Raw genomic sequence first — 19063 nt, 5'->3', positions numbered from 1 at the left:
CCTTTGGTTTTGCAGTTCTTCCTATCTGGAGAGGTGCCAAGCACTTGGGACATCTCAATAACTGGGACATATAGGCATTATTTAATTAGAACATGACAAGTTGATATTAACATATGAACAATTAATATTAGAAATCAAATCATGATCTGTAATTGGGTGAGCTCGAATCAGGTAAGCTCAAATTTGAGATTCAATCAGCCAGATTCAGTTGGGGTTGGGTTGAGTCCATAAGTGAAACTAGCTTGATAGTTTTATAGGGTACGATTATAATACCGGAAAGACAAGATATATCGGTAGTGAAAAGCAGAAACTTCTTCAGTATTTTAGAGAATAATAATCAATTCAAGCAAAAGAAAGTGAAAATGCCTTTACTAGGATAAGATGGTGCATCTGCTATGACATGGGGTAAATAAAAATTAATGCACTAAATTTGAGGATACTTGGATGTGATCATGTTAATTGTGACTCCAATTCCGCCACCCACATCAACTACCACTTTGAGGCCCTCAAATCCCTTGTATGTCTGAAGAATTTTCACCATGGTCATTATGGTAATATTTGACAATGCCTTATTCACGACCTTGTTAAACCTAGCATCTACCCCAGTATGTTCAAATACATGCATTCCATTAGCCTTGTTGAAAGGAATTCCACCTTCAAGAACCGCATATTTCAAGCATTGCCTGCAGCCAAGTATGATCAAGTTTTGATTGAATTGAAACAACAACGAAAATGAACTTAAACTCTATTTATAGAACAATTTTGGAATTGGAAGCTGTAAATCTCCATTATTTGGGTGGTTCCAAAAAACTAATCAATAGCCAAATTTGAATTCCTGAGCTGCAATCTGCAGGTTGGATTCGGAGCCTGAACATCTGAATTCAATCTGTAATTGAAAACTGAGATCCGAACCCCATCCAAAACCAATCAGATCTAGGGATGTAGCCCAAATTTGCTTTATATTTCATCAAAACATTGAAAGAAATTAAAAAACTGTAATTTATTAAGATACCCTCCATAGTTATATTGATTTAATAAAGTAAACCTACCCATATATAGTTTGTATTTTATAAACACCCCATATAGTTTGTATATATAATTTTAGAGATTTGGTTTGACTTATCCCAATTAAGAAAAAAAAAACATAACATATGCCAATATATAATGATGACCCAATTATGGTATTGCTTAAAAGCGAAAGCGATTGGGATCAATAAAGTCGAAAGTTGAATTGAGCATTAATTAATTGTAGATTTGATTGATAACGTAGACGTCCATGGGCCCATGCATGGCCCATGCATACCTACGTAACCTCCAAAGCCCATTTAGCAGAACCTTATGGGCTCTTGTATATAACTACCTAGGATAATCTTATTCCTACCCAAGATAAGAATTATCCTAAACAACCAAAGATAATCCTAATCCTATTCAAAGATAAGATCTATCCTAGATGAATCACAACTAACTCAGATAAGCTCTATCTCTGTTAAATTCTCATCTTGTGTAATCCTAGTATAACTCAATCTCTGTAACTATAAATATGGCAGATTCGTCCCCCATCAATGGAAGGGTTAGCCATATTATTTCTTGTGTTTATTTCTCTTTGATTTACTGCTGTTATTCTTATTTTCTTTGTTTGTTTTAACTTGGTATCAGAGCCATGTCGACAGAGACAAGCACACATGGTAGCAGTCCAATAGCATCCAACAATAGCTCATCCATGAGTAGTGCACTCCCTTCAATCTAGAATGTGACTCATTATCTTCCTATTAAACTTGGAAGTGACAAGTGACAATTATTTGTTGTGGCGGGCCCAGTTCCTTCCCATCCTTTGACACCACCATCTATTGGAGCTTGTAAAAGGGAAGAAGAAGCCACCGCCTAAAGTTATACCCGACCCAGGCAGTACAAGGATGATAGTGAACCCTGAATTCAAAAAATGGACTGATATTGACCAACTTGTGTTGAGTTGGCTGATTTTCTCTCTCACTAAAGGAGTTATGGCACAAGTGGTAGGTCTGTCGACATCATCAGAGGTATGGACTTCCCTTGCTCACAATTATTCTACCCACTCCTGATTTTGGGTACTGCAGTTGCACAGGTAACTGCAAAATCTTAAAAAAGGTTCTCTCTCTATTTTTGCATACATACAACGTGCAAAGTCTATTACTAACAGTCTGCCTATAGTATCTGAACCAATTCTCAAATCCGAACTGGTACTTTACATTTTATTTGGCCAAATCAACCAGATGCAATAGATCTTGGTATTGCTGATATTATGGGAGCACTTCTGAACCATGAAAACTGGCTTGAAGACCTATCTTGTGTCAGATCCTTAAAGTGCGAATCTTGTAGGCGTTCCTCCTAAGAAAAATAATTTTCAGAAGCCCCCACAGTAGTTCTCACCAAATTTCAACAATAACAGAGGTAAAGGGCGTGGTCGTGGCTCCCCACAGCATAATCATCAAGCCCTTCAAAATCAGACACAACAATTTTCTAGAGGACGTGGAGGTAAAAATAATATTACTTATCAGATTTGTAATAAATTTGGACATAGTGCCCTACAGTGTAGAAAGGCAAAATATGCCTTTGGATTTTCTGATAACACTTGCAATGATCCTTCTGCATTTCATGAAGGGCTGAATACCCCTCAGAACCAGTATGAAAATAATTTTGGTCCCAACTAGTATCCAGACTCTAGAGTTACTCATCATATGACTCTAGATCTAGACAACCTGCAGAATCGCACAAAGTATACTGGACCAGATCAAGTGAAGGTTGACAATGGTTAAGGTTTGAATATTCATCATACAGGATCTTCTTCTATGATTTTTAATCAGCATGCTTTCTCTTTGAGAGATATTTGTCATGTTCCCTCTATCTACAAGAATCTATTATCGCACAGAGTATACTGGACCAGATCAAGTGAAGGTTGACAATGGTCAAGGTTTGAATATTCATCATACAAGATCTTCTTCTATGATTTTTAATCAATATGCTTTCTCTTTGAGAGATATTTGTCATGTTCCCTCTATCTACAAGAATCTATTATCTGTTAGTCGATTTACTAGGTATAATAATTTATTTTTTGAATTTCACCGTGATTGTTGCTATGTGAAGGACTATACATGGAGAATCCTATTTCGAAGAGCTAGTAGAGACAGCCTATACAGCTTTCTTGCGCCAGCCACTATCTCTCTCGAAGCTCTTCTTAGAGAATGCACCTCTCTTCATTGTTGGCATCTTCGTCTTGGTCATGCAGCTATGCATAATGTATGGCAAGTTGTTTCAAAGTTTGGTCTTCTGTTTATTCATTCTAGTGTTAATGAGTTTGTTTGTGAGTCCTTTCAAATGGTTCTCAATCTAAGCGCCCATTAGATTTAATATTTTCAGATGTATGGGGACCTACTCCCATTAAGTCGAATAATGGATTTTCATATTATGTTTTATTTCTAGATGATTTTTCAAAATTTTCTTGGGTGTATCCTATTGCTTGAAAATCATATGTGTGCGATGTTTTTATCAAATTTAAGAGACATGTAGAAGTCTTGTTCAATACCAAAATCAAGGTATTTCAATCAGATTGGGGTGGAGAGTATCGCTCTCTCTCCTGGTACTTAGACTCACAAGGAATAACACATCGTTTGGTATGCCCTCATACGCATGAACAGAATGGAAGCACAGACATGTGGTCGAATCTGCCTTGTCTCTATTGGCCTCCTCTAAGCTCCCTTTCTCCTTCTGGGCTGATGTAGTAGAAGCTGCAGGTTTCTTGATAAATTTACTATCAACTGAGGTATTGCATGGTATGTCTCCTTATGAGAAACTTTTTCAGACTAAACCTGATTATTCTCTACTGCAATGCTTTTTGTGTGTTTGCTATCCTTTTCTATGGCCCTACAACAAAAATAAGTTTTAGTTTCGGTCTCTGCCATGTATTTTTATTGGATACAGTACCTCTCACAAAGGGTACCAATGTCTCCATGCTCCTTTAGGGCGTGTTTTCATCGCTCGCCATGTTGTATTTGATGAAGATTCATTTCCAAGAATTGCTGAAACAGAACCAAGTCCAACTCCTACTCCCGCAGGAATCCTTATTTTAGTACCAGCACCGCTACAATTTGCAACTTTAGCCGTATCTCCTTCCTCTCAGTCTCCTTTTGCTCTTGCATTCTGTTCTAATTTAGCAACCACCTCTCCAGTTTCAGGACCATTGGAGCAATCTTCATCTAATCGGCCATAGAAGTATCCCAACATTCAAGACTTGCTAGAGTTTATAGCACCTATTTCTCAACCAGTACATACTCACTCCATGCATACTCGGTCAATGAGCGAGAACCTCCCCCGGTCTCAACTTGTGACAAGGAATTCCATCCTTTCTGCTCTTGTTTCTCTCTTCCAAGAACAAAAACTAAAAACTTTAATCAAGCTATCAAATCGCCAAAATGGAAAGAGGCCATGCAAAAAGAATATCAGGCCCTCATTAAAAATGACACTTGGCACCTAGTTCCGTATAATCCCTCCATTATATTGTCGGAACTAAGTGGATCTACAAAATAAAAAAGAAGGCTGATGGAACCATTGACCGTTATAAAGCTAGGTTGGTCGCTCAGGGTTTCAGCCAGGTATCAAGCCTTGATTATTTTGATACCTTCAGTCCAGTTGTCAAACCAATGACTATACGAACAATTCTCTCTCTTGCTCTTGCACAGAACTGGTCAGTTCATCAATTGGATATTGACAATGCCTTCCTTCATGGCATTTTGGACGAAAATATTTATGTGCATCAACCGAGGGGCTTCGTTGATCCCAGGTGTCCCACTTATGTCTGCAAGTTGAAAAAGGCTCTCCATGGTCTCAAACAAGCACCACAAGCCTAGTATTCACATTTGAGTTTTGTCCTTAAATAGATGGGCTCAACTCAACTGCTGATCCATCTCTCTTCATTTTCTCCTCCAACAAATCCACTCTCCTTCTGTTGGTATATGTGGATGGACATCATTTTGACTAAAAACTTTGCTACCGCCATTAGTGACTTTCTCATATCAATCTCTAAAGCTTTTTCACTAAAGGACTTAGGATCCTTGCACAATTTTTTTGGGCATTGAGGTATGTCACAAATCAGGTAGTTTGACTCTCTCACAGCAGTGTTACATCCTGGATTTACTACGTAGGACCAATCTCGAAGGGGCCAAACCTACAAGTTCGCCCATGTCTACCTCTAGTCGTCTAACCAAAGAATCGGGTGATCCATTACCTAATCCCATGGAGTATCACAGTATTGTTGGAGCATTACAGTATGTCACCATCACATGTCCAAATATCCCCTTCGCAGTCAACAAAGTCTGCCAGTTTCTTCACTCTCCCACTGATGAGCATTGGACAGTTGTTAAACGAATCCTTCGGTATCTCAAAGGTAATCTTACTCATAGTCTCCTTTTTCAAGGTTCCTCAACTCGGCAGTTAACGGCATACACAGACGCCGATTAGGCTAGTTGTCTAGATGATCACCGGTTTACAGGAGGGTATGCTGTTTACCTTGACTCCAATCTGATCTCCTGGAGCTCCAAGAAGCAACCCACTATTTCCCGCTCCAACACCGAATCCGAATTCAGGTCTCTTGCCAACACAGTCACAGAATTGCTATGGATTCAGTCTCTTCTATGAGACATTGGTTTTCTAGCCCCTCCCCCTATTATGTGGTTCGATAATATGGGTGCTACCCATTTGGCCACCAACCTTGTTTTCCATGCTCATACAAAGCATCTCGAGGTTGACTACCATTTCCTATGAGATCTCGTCACCAAGAAGCAACTTTAGATTCGGTATATTCCAACTATAGAACAGATCGCAAACATCTTCACTAAGCCACTTTCCATAACCCGTTTTGCCTCTCTTCGGGATAAGCTTCTGGTTACCTTGTTCCGCTTGCGGGGGATGATAATGTAGACGTCTATGGGCCCATGCATGGCCCATGCACACCTACGTAACCTCCAAAGCCCATTTAGCAGAACCTATTCCTATGGGATCTTGTATATAACTACCTAGGATAATCTTACTCCTACCCGAGATAAGAATTATCCTAAACAGCCTAGGACAATCATAATCCTATCCTAAGACAAGATCTATCATAGATGAATCACAACTAACCCAAATAAGCTCTATCTCTATTGAATTCTCATCTTGTGTAATCCTACTATAACTCAACCTCTGTAACTATAAATAGGGCTGATTCGCCCCCCATAAATGAAAGGGTTAGCCATATTATTTCTTCAGTTTATTTCACTTTGATTTACTGCTGTTATTTTTATTTTCTTTGTCTATTTTAACTTTGTTATACATAGTTTCAGCTCAAAAAAAAGAAAGCAACTGATCTCTGATAACTAGATACCGAACATCAAACAATTTAGTTTAGATGATATTACCAACTATCCATGAAAATTTTGTCATGAAGCAAAAGCAAGTAAGGCCGTAACGAGATGCCATCCTAGTTCTCAATGAGGAATTTGCAGACGGGAGCCAAGCCATAAACCATTTCGACTTGGTTGTCGTCCCTTTGGACAACAAAGGATTTGAGAATAAAGTGGATAGTCAGGAGACACAAGATACGGTTGAGAATGGCTGGAGCATTTGGGTTTTGCATGGGCAACTGAGAGGCAATATCAGAAGTTGAGAGGTAGGCACCAATGTAGGCCCTGGATATGATCTCAAGCATGCCCAGCTCTAAAGCTGCTTTTAAGACCATGGGAAGCACTGTAGAGCTTGCCAATTCCTCAAAAAGAAAGTCTTAATTGAGCAATCCTAATCTAAGAAAACACTCCATAATAGAATCCTAATAAAACTCTTCAAAAACAAATTTCTAATTGAATACAAATTTGAAATCTCGCTATAATGCTAACTTGGTAAAAATGAATTAAGATAAAAACTCTGTGATGGCACCAACTTGGTAAAAACAAACTAAGATAGATATTTTGTAATGATGCTATATCGGTAAATATTTACTAAGTTGGGTTGGTGGCATCATCTTTGCTTCTTATGTGTCTTGGAATGGTTCCAACTTGCATAGAATTTATTATCTTCCTCTTGTGCTGCATCATCCTTCCCGAGTTGGGGAGAATCTGTCCTTCGATTTAAATCATCATCTTACTAATTGCCAACATATGGTACCAAGTGTTTGACATTGAAAACATCATGGGTACGTATATGGCTAGGTAGGTTTAGTTTATAAGCATTCTCATTGATGACTTCGACTATCTCGCATGGTCCAACCTTCCTTTGTGCCAGCTTTCCATGTTGTCCAATCGGTAGGCAATATTCAATTAAAATGGCCCAAGCATAGTCTCCCGTATCAAACACTATTTTTCTCCTTTTTTCCATCAACATATTGTTTGTACTTAGCATTGATTACCTCTAGCTTGTTCTCAACTTCTTCCTAGAGGTTCTTTAGTTTTTGTACCATATCATCAGCCTTGTCATGAATTAGGCCTGACCAACTAGTAGCAAGGTTAAGGACACTACGAGGGTTAGCCCCATATACTACCCCAAATGGAATGTATTTGGTACTCTTGTTTTTTGACTTATTGAAGCAAACTCAACTTGTACTAATAAGAGATCCCATTGTCATTCATGGATCGCTGCATTGGTTCTCAAAAGATCCCCCAAACTCCTATTGACTACTTCTATTTAGCCATTCGCTTGAGTATGATATGAACTACTAAATTGAAATGAGGTATCCATTAGCTTCTAGAGACTTCTCCAAAAGTGTGATATGAACTGGGAGTCCCTATCCAAAGTAATCGAAGATGGTAAGCCATGGAGTTTGACAATTTCCTCGAGGAATAAACTAGCAATAAGTGAGGCATCCATTGTCTTCTTACATGCCACAAAGTAAGCCATTTTTGAAAATCGATTTACGATCATCATTACAGAATCTACCTATCGCTTGGTACATGACAACCCAAGAACGGAATTCATAGATATATCTACCCAAGGTCCTTTAGGAACTGGGAGGGGCATGTATAGTCCAACATTGGTTACCGTTCCCTTAGAAACTTGGAATATGTGACAATGCTCCACAAACCTTGTAATGTCTCTCGTCATTTTAAACCAAAAGTAACTAGCTAAGATAAAATGAAGATGAATTGTTTTGTCTCACCGAAAATGTCCTTCATTGTGAAGCTCTTTGATGGTTTTCAGCCACCATGAGCAATCTGGTATATATAGGCAGGTTCCCTTGAATAGGAAGCCATCAGATATCACAAAGTCCATCCTACTACCTACTTACACCTCCTTTATGATACCAACAAAATAAGGGTCAGTGAAAAATAATTCACAAAAAGTATCAAGTCCTAGTACCTGTGCTCAAAACAAAGATAACATGGCTCTCCGTCGGCTGGGTGCATCCATAACTTGATTGTGCACACCCGACTTGTGCTTCAGCACAAACGAATATTCTTGGAGGTATGTTGTCCATTTAGCATGCTTTGCATTCAACTTATGTTGGCCCCCAATATGCTTAAGTGCCTCATGATCTGAATATAGAATGAACTCTTTCTAGACGCGATAATGTTGCCAACACCGGAGTGCTTGCACCACTGCATAGAGTTGCATATCATAAGTTGAGTAGTTGAGGTGTGATCCATTCAATTTTTCACTATAATAGGCTATGGGCTAGCCACCTTGGCTGAGAACAACATTGATTCCAACCTTAGAGGCATCACAATCAACCTCAAAGGGTTACTCAAAGTTGGGAAGGGGTAGCAAGGGTGCAGCTGTCAACCGTGCCTTAATCTCAATGGAAGCTCTTTCTGCTTTAGTAGTGAACACAAAATTCATTATAGCCTTCATACAATTTGTGTATGGTGCCATAATAGTGTTGAAGTTGCTAATGAATCACTGGTAGAAGCTTGCAAGACCATGAAAACTTCATGCTTCAGTAAGTGTTTTGGGGATGGGCCACTCAACAATGGCATGGACCTTCTCTGGGTCTACAGAAACTCCTTCCTTTGAGATGTTCTACCCAAGGAATAAGACCCGATTTGTGGCAATGAAGCACTTCTTTATTGTAGCATAAAGTTGCTCATTGCGCAAAGTCATAAGTATATATCTCGAAGATGCAACAAATGATGGTTCATATCAGTGCTATATATGAGAATATCATCAAAGTATACCACAACACACTGACCAATAAAAGGCTTGAGAACCTAGTTCATGACCGTCATGAATGTGCTTGGTGCACTGGGAAAACTCAATGGCATAACTTGCCATTCATACAAACCATCCCATGTCTTGAACGCTATCTTCCACTCATCACTGGGACGGATTCTAATTTGATGGTAGCCTGATTTCAAGTCCAACTTAGTGAACACCTTGGCCCAAGAAAGCTGATCCAACATGTCATCCAAGCGTGGAATCGAAAATTGGTATTTGATAGTTATCTTGTTAATTGCCCGGATATCAACGCACATCCTCTAAGTGCCATACTTTTTGGGTACTAATGAAGCGGGAATCGCACATGGGCTCATACTATCTCATAAGAACCCTTTAGAAATCAGTTCATCTACTTGCTTTTGTAACTCCTCATGTTTAGTGGGACTCATTCTGTAATAGGCCTTGTTGGGGAGATTAATACCCGACGTTAAATCTTTGCAATGTAGGATATCCCTTAATGGTGGTAATCCTACTGGTAAGTCCTCAGGTAATACATCACTAAATTCATCAAAAAAAGGCCTCACCTCCTCTGGAGCCTCTCCACCTTTCAGGTCAAGCATCTTGTTAATTAAAGCATATGCAACACCAGTCTCTTTTAAAGCACTTGTGAATTCAGTTATGGAAAAAAGGCTAGAACCCTTATCTGGTTTCGGTTTAGGTATAGTCTCTTGTGATGGACATAAGGTCAGCTTCTTTCCTTTAAACTCAAAAGAGTATGTGTTGTTTCATCCATCATGGACCATGTAGCGATCAAATTCCATGGGCACCCACGTAGCAAATAGAAAGCGTCCATGCATACAACATCACACCACATACGATCACTATAATTATTTCCAATAAAAAAGCTCACTAGATGCCATTGTGTGACTGAAAACTCATTCTTTCCTTCTAGCCACGCAAGCTTGTAGGGGTGAGGGTGTTGTTGAGTTTTTAGGTTTAGCTTGTAGACAACTACTTCTGCTATAACATTCTCAAAACTCCCGCTATCAATTACAAGACTTGCAACTTTCCCACCCATAGTACATGTGGTGTGGAAAATATGATTTCTTAGCCAGTCCGATGATTCATCACTAGGAGTTAGGAATGATCATTGCATCACTAAGGCCTCTCTCACATCCCCATACACCATTTCTCCCTCTAAAGTTTCTTTATTATAAGAGTCAAACATAGGTGGGGCTAAACAGTCAAATGCTTCTAATTGGGTTTCACTCTCATCTTCTACAAACAACACTCCCTTTCTTTTCTCACCCCTTGCACATTCAACAGATTTATGGTCTAGTTCACCACACTTAAAACACTTCAATCCAGGTGGACCCACCTGTTTTTGATTAGGTCCGCGTCCTTGGTTTTGGTTTAGCCCATGGGACTGCGACTGACTTGGAGGTGGGTTAGAATTATTACATGGGGGTGGTCTGGCCACATTAGTTTGGGTTCGGCCCAATTAGTAAGGTCATTTGCTTTGTTTTTCTATGGTTAAAGTATGTTGATGTGCAATAGAAACATCATAGAGTCAAATAGGTCCAATATGTCCCAAATATTTGGCCTCAGCCAACCTATATACCTAGCCACTAATTGGTCTTCACTTTCAGCTAACTCATTCCAAGCCACTAACAGATGAAACTTCTTTGTATATTCATCTACTATATTAGTTCCATGCTTTAGATTTTGCAATTCTTGATAAAGTAAATGAATATAATTATGGGGTAGAAATTCTAACCTCATCTTTGCCTTGAGTTACTCCTATGTCTGAATCTTTTCCTTGCCTCTTCTCTGTCGCATAACTTTCAATTGATGACACCATTCTACTACTCGTCCTCTAAACTGAGTGGTTATTAAGAACACAATCTTATTTTCCAGAACTTCCTTGCGTTCAACGACTTCTTCTATTACAAAGAGCAATCCATGAATTTTTCTTGATTCATGCCTCCCTGGAATTTCGGGATTTCAACCTTGAGACCTGCTTCCCACCATCTCTAATCACTACCCGCAACTACAGGGGATCAGTTTGCTTGCCTTGATGATGAAAAGGATTGTGTGGAGATACTTCCATCGGAATCATTGTCCCTTGTTTCCGACTAGGAACACAGTGATTTCACCTCCCAAGCAAGTGCCTCGACATGTCTTCTAAGCTCTTCCATCTCCTCTTGCGTTTTGTTGTTGAGTTCCTGTTCCATGATGTGAGCTATTGGTTTCTTCTTAGGATCCATAATCTGAAGGAGGACCAACTTGAGCTTTAAAACCAACTGACATAGTATGGAAAAAAATACATTGGGAAAAGCTTCAAAGAAAAGAAAAGAAGTCGAACTACCAAGAAGAAGAATTCTTCATTGAATAATTAAGAGAAAGCTCAATATCAAAAACTATCATAGCCTTCCCCTAGCTACTCTTTATGTAGGTATACACCTTATGGCTCCTACAAGAAAGTTTCCTAATCTATGAAAACACTCCATAATAGAATCCTACTAAAACTCCTTAAAAAGAAAGTCTTAATTGAGCAATCCTAATCTAAGAAAACACTCCATAATAGAATCCTAATAAAACTCTTCAAAAAGAAAGTCCTAATTGAATACGAATTTGAAATATCACTATAACATTAACTTGGTAAAAATGAACTATGATAGAAACTCTTTAATGGCGCCAACTTGGTAAAAACAAACTAAGATAAAAATTTTGTGATGATGCTATATCGGTAAATATTTACTAAGTTGGGTCGGTGGCATCATCTCTACTTCTTACGTGTTTTGGAATGGTCCCAACTTGCATAGAATGTAATAGCTTCCTTTTGTGCTGCATCAGTCAGAGATCATCTACATGTAATTGATTTGTAATCTATCTAAATGTAGATGTTTTTTGTCATCGAATTCAATTATCAAGGAGCTTAAGGAAGGTAGATAAATTTTATATTAGGGTTTATAAGAATTGAGGGCTCATGTGTTGTTGGGTCTGTGTTCTCAAAACCACATATTGTGACAGATCACTATTACTTCATCATTAAAGGACCTCCATCTCCACACTCGTACTGCTTTTTATGCTTGTTCAATTGCTTTTGTTAAAAACTTGTGCCATCTATCTTGTAAAACTGGTTGAAGTGTGAAAAACAAGAAAGAAAATTGAGATAATTAGCAAAAGAAGAATATATCCAATTTCACTTGCCATCATAATTCCTTTCCACAAGTAGAAATTTTTGGTACTAGTTGTGGACCATAAGCATGCATGATCTCTCCCAACCTAATACTAGTTTGATGCATAGGTAAAAACATAAAATGCCCAACATGTGCCAAATAGAAAAGCGATTTGATAGGATGATCACAATCATCAACAAAATGACAAAAAAAGGAAAAAAATATGTAGAACGGATGGAAAATCATTGGGAGACAACAACCATAAGGTCCAAAGGACATTAGAATTTTGCAAAAACTTGAAGGAAAACATCACCTAATTGTGAATTCACAAGAGTAACAGATAGACTTTAAGGTTGTGTTTGGTTTGAAGGAAAAAGTCAGGAAAGGAAAGAAAAGATAGGGAAACCTTTACAAACCTTTTATGGGTTTCCCTACCTTTCCTTTCTTTTCCTCATGTTTTCCTTCAAACCAAACATAGCCTAATGGGGTGTTCTTTTTCTTGATTTTGAGAGGGGGAAAGTTGGTTAATGGGATTTTGATACCCATTAACCAAGAAATTCATGTTCTTTTTTCACATTTATGTGGGGATTAGGGAAAGTTTATTTTCCTGGGTAGGTAAGTGATACCCATCTCCTAGGTGGGCAATAGCTTTTTTATCTGGGGGAAAGTCAATAACACTTGAATGGGACAAAAATGCCCCTTTTAATGATGGATTATTATGGCTAAAATGGTCATTGTTTTATTTACCTAGGAACTAAAAGAACATGGAAACACTTACCTGGGCAAGTGTATTTACTCAAATAAGTAATTTACCAAAAAACGAACAAAGACAAAAAGGTTATTTTCATTAATATTGGACAACATAGCTGATAATTTCTTTTCCAATTGAAGAAAATATGTTGAATACAATGAGACAACAAAATGGCTCAAATGTACCATCTTGATGACAAGTAAATAATGAAGCTACAGAAGTGATTCCATTTGATGTTGCTCGATCCTAGGTATTGCAAGAACCGAGGTCACATTCAAAAAATCCTTGCCAACAGGGCGGAGCCGAGGTGGAAGGATGAAGCCACACAATGAGATATGAAATCAAGAAAAGGTTAGAAGCTTGAGGGGTTATCCCTGGGTAGGCACTCTGACTTTCAAGTCTGTAGAAAGTAGTAGGTGGTCGGGCTGAGCAACTAGATAGTAGTACTGGTCCGAGCAGAGTAATGGTATGGGAGTTAAGAGTTGGATCCTTTGAGTGGGAGGTACCTTTTTATAGATTGGTCGGGTGAGGCTTCCGGGGTTGTTGTGATGATGTTAACTACTGAGGTCTTTGGGATAAGACCTAATCCCCAACAGAGTTTCCCCATTCGTATGATGATCTCCTATCTTGGTCGTGCTTATCCACATATCATGGTGTTGACGTGGCCAAAGAGAAAAGGTGGGCCGTGGATATGACGTGTGCTGTCGTAGCCGAGGAGATAAGGGGGCCATGTAGGTGCTACATGGCATCCAAAGCCAACTCAACCTAAATCCTGACACGATTCCCCCTGTTCCGAAGTCGAGGATAAAGTTCTCGGCCAAGGTGTAGCACAGAAGAGTGCTTTAGTCTTTGGATGAGGAACTTAAAGTTCAAAACTGGTTGAGCTTTTGGTCTGGTCCGTGTGGCCCAAAGTTAGACTGGTTTTTCTAGACTAATCCGGTCTAGGTTGATGGTTTCATCGTCTCTAAAACGGGTTGTAAAAAGCATTGCTTTGCTTCCTAGGGTTCTGCGTGTGTGAAGGGCAGAGGCGCTGATTGGCCTTCCCAGGCTTGTTAGAGTGACGCTCGATCTCTACCGTCGATCTTGCTTTGATCTAGACTGTTGGGAGTTCTACAAATAGGAAGAGAAGAGCATTTCTCCTTCATCATTTGTGAAAAAAGTCCCTTGGAGAGCTCGGCGAGGAGTAGTTTGCGGTGCTCGGTGTTTGCTTTAGTTTCATAGTCTTAGCCTACAAAACTTGGTAAGATTTCTTCCTCTTCCTCTGGTTCTTTTTCCTCTTCCTCTTCCTCTAGTTCTTTTTCCTCTAATTTTTCTTCTTCCCCTTATGAGTCTGAGTTGGGGTCTTTCACCGAGGCTGCTATACTCAATGTTCCTAAGGCCAAGGGTTAGGGGACTGTGGCCGAAGACATAGAGGGGGTAAATTCTAGAAGGTTTACTGAGGCCGAGGAGGCTAAGGCTAGACCGTCGAGCACGGAGGTAGAGCTTCCTGCGTGGGTTGGCCACCGATTTGGGACCACCCTTTGTTGTTTGAGCCCTGAGGACATGGCTCAAATATAGGCTTTGTATTGCATCCCTGATGTATACGAGTTGAGGTATCCAAGTGATGGTGAGAGGCCCACAGATGCTTGATCGGGTGAGTTCTATGTGTATGAGAAGAGTCTAGAGTCCGAGTTGAGGTTTCCTTTGCACAAGGGAGTAGTTTGGGTGTTCAAATGGTATTGCGTACTGTCGGTGCAGCTGATGCCGAAGTCCTTTAGATTTCTAATTGGCCTCATGTCGTACTGCTTAGTCACGATGTCAAGCTTACCTTGGGGATGGTGACCTACTTTCACCAACTGAAGCATCACTAGCAGGGCTACTATTACTTCTTGGCTAGGCCATGCATTAAAGTGCTTGTCGGGGTCTCGTCCTCGGTGAAGTACTGGAAGGAGAGATTCTTCTTCGTGTGCTATCATAGGGGCTTGCCCCTTCTGGCCACGCTTTAGGTGTCGAGGACTAAGGTTCCACAGCCCGTGTGGTCCCGACTTACCAAGGAGGAAAGGTCAGCTCTAAGCATGATTGAGGAGATCAACGTGATGCACTACACGTCCTTCTTGATATTGATCCGTACCAGACTAAACGGGGAGGCCAGTCCGTTTCGTCGCTTCAATTCACTTTGTTGATCTTTTCTTTTCTGAGCTTACAACTTGTCCTTATTAAGTGCTTATTTTGGTGCAGGTGTTGAGATGGCGAGCGAGGAAGAGGTTCTTCGCAGGATGATGGCTGGGCAAGAGAGGCATAGCCAAGGTGCTCAAAGGGCATAGCCCTAGTCTGAGGTGGTGCCACCGAGGTCTACCAAGAGGGCTCTCCATTAGCAAAGGAGAGTCAGGCAACAATCTGAGGAAGACATCATAGTGGTCGACCTAGAGGAGGGTTCCTAGTCCACTATCCCCCTTCTTTGCGAATGAACGTGTCGGAGGGCGTAGCTCGGTCCTTCAGATGCATAGTGGAATGTCCGTTCTAAGGATGGGCTTGAAACAGAGGGTGTGCCCGAGCAGCTTCTCCATGGCATAATGACATAGGCAATGAAGCAGGAAGTTGCGGAGTCCCTGAGTGGTGTCCTAGAGAGCTTACTCATCCGCCAGTTTGCATCGGTAAGTTAGTACTTGTTCTTGATTTTTGGCTTGTTTGGTTGAAGTTGATTGTGTTGACACTTCATTTTTTCCTCTTGTTCGGCGATTGTGTATCACTTTGGCACATCTATGAGGCAAGCCATGCTGAGGTCTTGCAACTGAAGGCTCGATTTGCTGAGCTGGAGATGACAACTGAGCAAACAACCACACTAGAGGAAGAGGTGGCTGAGATAAAGCACGACATATATGAGTGGACATATACTATCCACAATATGAAGAGGTGCATCGATGAGTTGAAGGCTGAGCAGGAGCGACTGAAGAAGGAGGCTGCTGATGCTACAAATAGGGATGCTCAAGCAGTTGCTCGGTTTAGGGGCTCAGAGGAGTATCAACACGAAATGGATGACTTTGTCACGCGTTCCTTCGAGACAGGGTTTAACCTTTTTCAGAGGAGGGTGCTGCGTCATTACCCCGGTATTGCCGAGGTCGCGCGGGGTTGGGGTCCCTACAATGGTGCCACTCCTCCCACCAAGGATAACACCGTTGTGGGCGTGCCTGAAGAGAATGTAGGGACCAAGGAGAATGTGGAGGCCGAGGACCACCTTATCGTGGACTGAAGTTCTTGTCCATTGCTACCACTGCTTGTCCAAATTGTTTGTTCTGCTCTGTCAAAGTTGTCTCTTTTTCCTTTTTTTTTTGTTAATGTCATTAGCTCAGTATGCCAAACTCAGGATCTTGTATGCATTTCTTTTAAGTTAATGGAAAAGGACATTTTTTGGTTTTGAGGTTTTGTTCTTTTGTTGCTCACTTTTGCCTTCTTTTCTTTGCAAAGTTGTAGGCCCTAGTCTTATCATGACCAAGGTCGGTTGTGGCCGAGATCTTTGATCTCCGGATTTTGGCTGAAGTGTTATCTAAGCTCTCATCTTTTGGAGGGATGCTCAGTTGCAAGTCTCGAGAGCTTTTGGCTCTTCATGGGCTAGCCGTTCTTCAGCTAGCTCTAATTTGACACTTCACCAGTAGGGTGTGCGGAGTTCGATGATCTTCCTTTGGCCTTGGGAGGTGAGAGCATTTTTCTCCTCTTTGGGCTCTAGCCATAGATCAGCTGAGTCAACTAATATGGTTTGCTATGTGCTGCCGGGTCAGCCAATGACTATGTGTTGTTGGCTCTGGCCGTTATAGATCAGCCAAGTCAATGCGTGGAAGTTCCAACTGTTGAGAGTTTGGCTGACTGTCGTACGTTGCACGGTATGCTGTCTAGAATGTGTTGCGTAGTGTGAGGTGTGCGGTGTCTGTCGTGCAGTGTGAGGTGTGTGGTGTGTGTCGTGCACTGTGTGTGCGGTGTGCATTGGATGGCCACTTTGTGGAACAAAAACCCTCTTTATTTATGTAGAATTATTGGTAGTACATCCAAAGATTCTTGGTCTGTGCGGGGGTCTTCATTGTTCTGTGGCTAGCATCTCCTCGGCAGGATGTTAGGTAGCATTGTCGTGCCACCCTCTGGTCTCCACGTGCCACCCCTACTCCATGTGGGATCGGGAACTTTATGTTGAGGTGGAAGGTGGGGACGGAGGCCTACAGAGCATTCAAGGTCAGCTGACCGAGGATGGCGTTGTAAGAAGAAAGGTAATGAATGACGGTAAAGCCCACCACTGCCGTGGAGGTTATCTCCACAGAGAAGCCCATTAGGGGAGTGTTGACTGGTGTGAGATGATCCCTGTCGATGCTGAGCTGATCAAAGGCATCTTTGAATAGGATATTGGTTGAGCTCCCTGTGTCTACTAGGATGCGCCGAACTTCATAGTTTGCTATCTTGGCCATGATTAATAGGGCATTGTTGTGCGGAGTTTGGACCCCCCTGAGGTCATCCTCAGTGAATGTGATTGGATCCTCTTGTCTTTTCCTCTATTATCTGTTGTCAATCTCTAGTAGCTACACATATCTCTTTTAGCCTGAATTGCTCTCCCCTCTAGAAGCCATTGCTCCTAATATTACTGCGATGACCCTGGCTAGGGGAGCTTGGATTCGGGGCTTGAGGAGTGGCTCTACCTTGGAGGGTTTTCTTATTTTATGTCAATGAAGCATGCAAGGTAGCTGTGCCTGATCAGGTCTTCGAGGTGGTGGTTTAGATCGTAGCATTTGTCGGTCACATGGTTGTGACCTCAATGAAAGTTGCAGTTCTTATCTCGATTCCTTTTGTTGCTCTGGGCCTTCATCTTCTCAGGCCATTGGACGTACTTGTTGTCACACTTCTCCATTAGGATTTCGGACCACGGTGGGATGAGCAGCGTGAAATTTCTATAGGTTGATGGGGGAGTCCCTAGTCTCCTTTCTGGTCAGCGGTCCTGTCGCTTGTTGTCCTAGTCTGCCCTCTCTAGCTTGCATTCTTCGGGATCCCGTCTCTTCTTGTTTGTTCGTTCCTCCTCGTCTCTTTGTTGTGCTTGGGCTTCTTCCGCATTGATGTACTTCTGTGGATGGCTCATCAACATGGCTATGGTCTGAGGAGGGTTCTTTGAGATGGAGAAGTTGAATGGAGAATGCTGAAGACCTTGTTGAATGACTGTGACAGCCACCAATTGGTTTAAGTGCCAAACTTGTAGTGTCTCGGTGTTGAATCTCACCAGGTAGTCTTTGAGGGATTCCCCTTGCCAAAGTCTTCCAGTGCTTTTGGCTTGTTGTGAATTGTTCCAAAAACTGGTTCTCCAACTGCTCTCAAGAGGAAATGGAGCGCGAGGGGAGAGAGGAATACCAGGTCAAAGCTACTCCTTTGAGGGTCCCCCCAGTTGGACGCGTCGGGGCAAGAGGGGGGACGGTCTGGGTGGGTGATGCCGCGGACCCTAATGACTGTATCACCACCAAGATTTAGTCGACCTTTTCTTGCATTGCTTGGAACTGCCGCGACTTGCTAAAGTTGTTGGGTTTCATGGAGCGGAGGGCTGCTAAGAGACCGGGATCCTTGAGAGGGGGATCGTCCTATCGATCTTTTAGAGTTGTTTCTTGGCATCTTGATTGGTTCTTGATTGCATGACAAAGAAAGGCTTTTCGTGCATTTCCCACAGATGGTGCCAATCTGATGCTACTCAATCCTAGGTAGTGCAAGAACCGATGTCACAGTTAGATAATCCTTGCCAAATGGGCGGAGCCGAGGTGGAAGAACGGAGCTGCACAATGAGATCTGAAACCAAGAAAAGGTCAGAGGCCCGAGGAGTTATCCCTGGGTAGGCACTCCAATGCTCAAGTTAATAGAAAGAAGTAGGCGGTCGGGCCGAGCAACCAGAGAGAAATGCTAGTCCAAGCAAAGTAACAGTATGGAAGTTAAGAGTTGGATCCTTTACCTTGAGTGGGAGGTATCTTTTTATAGTCGAAGATCC

General features: G+C 41.4%; 1 pseudogene; it reads right to left on the bottom strand.

The window, feature by feature from the left end:
- Positions 1 to 337: 337 nt before the first annotated feature.
- LOC104596924 (caffeic acid 3-O-methyltransferase 1 pseudogene) lies at positions 338 to 11011 on the bottom strand (annotated as a pseudogene).
- Between the last annotated feature and the right edge of the window lie 8052 nt (positions 11012 to 19063).

Source organism: Nelumbo nucifera, chromosome 5 (assembly GCF_055504915.1).
Source record: "Nelumbo nucifera cultivar China Antique chromosome 5, China Antique-T2T, whole genome shotgun sequence".
In the NCBI taxonomy this organism is placed as follows: Eukaryota; Viridiplantae; Streptophyta; class Magnoliopsida; order Proteales; family Nelumbonaceae; genus Nelumbo; species Nelumbo nucifera.
This window is presented reverse-complemented; position numbering and strand designations above follow the sequence as displayed.